Here is a 3,836-nt window from a genome sequence, read left to right on the forward strand (position 1 = left end):
CGCACAGTCGGGGGAGGGGCGGGGTTCACAGCAGAGGGCGGGGGGTAAGGAGAGGCCAGAAGGCTGCAGCTTGACTGAAGAAGTGTGGTTGAGAGTTGTTTCTGCCTGTTGTTCCCTTTCTCAGTTCAATTACAGACTGAATTGTTGGGTGGGGGTTGTGTTGTTCTGAGTGGTGACAAATGTCTGCTCCTTCATTACAGGGCCCGACAGAAGACATAATCGCAGTATCCATGCCACACAAATCGTTTTACTGTTTCATGAAGTGTTTAATATGAATCACTCACAAATTCACATCATGAGGGAAAAAAAAAAAGAATCTTGTTTACCTACATGTTTTGCTAGTATTAACAAGTCACACCACTTTGTGAGAAAGAAAGCTAAATGTGTACCTCTTTAAACTTGCAGTGCAATCTTACCAGTGGACTTGAATTTATTGATTTACCTTGTAGTAAGATGCAGTCATTCTGCAAGAGAAAGGGAGCAGGGTGAAAGCCACTGCAGACATCAAACTCCTCCTCGGATGTGTTTCAATACTTTCCAGCACCGCTCCTTTCCTCTTCTCCCTCGTTATCAGTCATCTCCTAGCAAGAAATAACTTGGAGGGGACGAGGGAAGAAAGGAAGGGGAGGAAAGGAGCATTTGGGAAATTTGGTTTCACTGTAGGTACTTCAGCATCACAGATTAACCACCAAGATCTAAAAATGCCCCTAGAAGGAGCACACTATCCCATATGAAGATGCAACGTCATCAACGTCCATAGGGAAATCTCAACGGGTTATATTTTTACCCAGACCATCCTAAAAATAATTTCCTTCCTCGCCATTAAGTAGTTCACATCAGAGAAGCATGGCATTTAATCGAGCTATACCTCACACACTTTTCTGGGAAGTATACACTTGAGCATCCTACGCAGCAGGAGGCTTTTCTCGTCTCTTTTGCATCGCTATGACCGGCAACAAAGCGGCATTAACACGAGTTTCTGGACCACAGAGGAAAAGAGAAGAACTTTGGGACATGCCCTGCTGTCACACACTACCTGATTATTTCTCACCTGCTTGTTGCTGAAGAGAAAGAAATAAAAGAATATGTGCAGTCACTCAAGTATACGTTAGCGCCCTTTGAGTTTTTGCACTTTCTGCTGTGCTGCAAATTCTATGAGATTTCATGCCTAAGAGCTACACAAAGTACTATATCAGAGTGAGAAGGAAATTCTACAAATTTGTGGAAGCTTACAAACTGAAATTTTTTTTTTGTTTAAAGAGTATTTAACAACCACACTCCATTGTGTCATTCGGACAGCTTAAAAATCACCCAGAAAATTCATTTAAGGGATTTGAAGAATGTATCCTGATCAGAATTAAGTTAATTAATGCTTCTTTTGAGAACAAATTTGATTTATTTGTCACTAAACAGATTAACTTGAAGTTGTCACTTGTACTTCCTTCATTCAAACTGTGCACAGTGTAGACCGTTTGGTTTATTAGTCCACCTATAGTGCATCAAAATGTGTTCACTCCATATCATTTTTTGAACCATTTTTTAAAATGAAATTTAATCTTACTGTGCAATACAGTGAAGAAACTGAAAGAAAATTAATTCTAATGTCCAAATGACTCATTGAGGGAGAGAACATGAATTAAAACAGGACAACTTCTGGTCCTCGCAAAATAAATAATTTAGAAAAGACAAAACCAGTGAAGCGCCAACCTCAAGCGACACTACCACATAAATTTCTAGAATTTCCTTTCATACATTAATATTTTTTCTACTTTATATTTCATCTTTCTATTTAATGATAAAGATATGTGAATTAAGGATGGACAAAAAGTGATTTTTAACACAGCATCTATGGTATGGAACGCATCAATGCATGCAATTAAGTTCCTAATTGTTATGTGAGATTATAATTGTGATAGTTGTGTTTCAAATAGTAAACTTGAATTAATTTATTTTTGAATTACATTTGTAGTTTTATTTGTCTTGTTTTATAAATTTTATAAATAGGCTTCCTTTGATTGTTTTTGTCCATTTTTATTTTCGTTCTGTTATTTATTACCACTGCTTTTAATTTTATATTGATTTATTGTATGCAGAGATGCCCTTCTAAGGTGTGAAGCCTTGTGTTTATTATTATTTTTTTCTGTTGTACTGATGTACAGAAAATGTTCAATAGTGTGAATGAATATAATCTCAGTGAAAAGCAACTTTCAGGCTGCCAAAGCATGATAGCATGGTTTTCAGATGTAAATGACTCGGACACAAAGAAAATCATGTGTCGCACTTACATTTAACAGGAAACATTGTACTCTGGTTATATTTACTGCTGATATTATTATTGTTACAGTTTAGCTTATGGTTATTTTCCTTCCTCTGTTTCCGGTTCTTGTATGGTCAACATGCATATTTCAACAAACAAATATAATGGATTTTATCTTGCAACATTTTTTATTATCTATGGAAATATGTTTTGGCATTTGACTTCCTAAATGATACACACATTGTAAGCATGCCCTATGGGACAAATCACATTTTTTTACTCTTGAATAAAATATGCATGAACAAATGTGTTGCAAAGTTTATAAATCACTGATGAAAGCATTTACACTAATTTTGAAGTATTCACCCCTGAAGAAGTAAATGTCTTACCTGTACAGTGTAGCCAGGAATGGATTACTGAGGGGCCTACCAGGCACAGGCCCAGGGGCCCAAAGTGGCAAAGCCCCCTCTAGCCTTCACTTGCAAGATGACATTCACATTAACTCGTACTGAATAGGAAGAGACTCAGAATGACTACAAAGAGACACAAAAAGACCACAAAGAGATGCAAAAGAACAACCAGACACAAATAACTACAAAAACAAAACAAAACAACCAAAAGGAATACACAATGACAACAAAAGAGCACAAAATGACCAAAAATGCTGAAATTTCCTCAAGAGATACAAAAGCATCTCAAGGAAACACAAAATGACATCAAAATGACACAAAATGACTACAAAAAAGGAACAAAACAGCCGTATGTAACCACAAAGTCTGTGTCTTGCTCCTTAATAGGAGAAGTGTTGGGGCCTAATGCATACCTGTGCCAGGGGGGCCATTGTACCATTATGCACTCACGAGTATGGCAAACCAAGACCATTTAGGGACTGTTCATTATTTATGATAGGGGACTGGGTGGTGTGAAATGGGGGAGGCACAAAATCTAGGGAGGGTCATGCATTTTCCCCAGTCACTCAGGGAGGCTGAAGGAAAAATATTTGTATTTATGTATTTTTAATATTTGTAGTCATCCAGCCACCGTCAATAATAATCATCATAATAATAATAATTTACCTTAAATATTATCTTAAATAGATATAAGCTAACTATGCTGTGTTAAGGATTTATCAGCTGGTTAAATCATATATTTATAATAAAAAAAAAACTATTACATGCCTGCTGTCTTCTCATTTTGTCACTGCAGTCCAAGGCAGCGTCGTACCACTTAAATAAATAACTCACCCACTCATACAAAGGTTACTATGTCCATGTTAGAGATCCATATTATCCTCGTTCATGGACACTTAAACGCACCGCAGGAGTGTCGGAGGTATGTCTTAAATTGACAGACCATGAACGCTGCAGCAGCCTCACTACACCTGCTCATGCTCCTCAACCGTCACAGTGTTTATTGGTTTTCTAAGCACCGTTAGCTAATACACAGGAAGGATATTTGATTAGAAAAGTAACTTGCTTACTTAAGTGACTTATGTCCAAGTTAATATAATTTCGACTCAGTATTAGGGCGGCTTTCTTCAGATTTCCACTCCACCGGATGTGACGTCGTGTCTCCGCCT

This window comes from Plectropomus leopardus, chromosome 13 (assembly GCF_008729295.1).
Source record: "Plectropomus leopardus isolate mb chromosome 13, YSFRI_Pleo_2.0, whole genome shotgun sequence".
Taxonomy (NCBI): Eukaryota; Metazoa; Chordata; class Actinopteri; order Perciformes; family Serranidae; genus Plectropomus; species Plectropomus leopardus.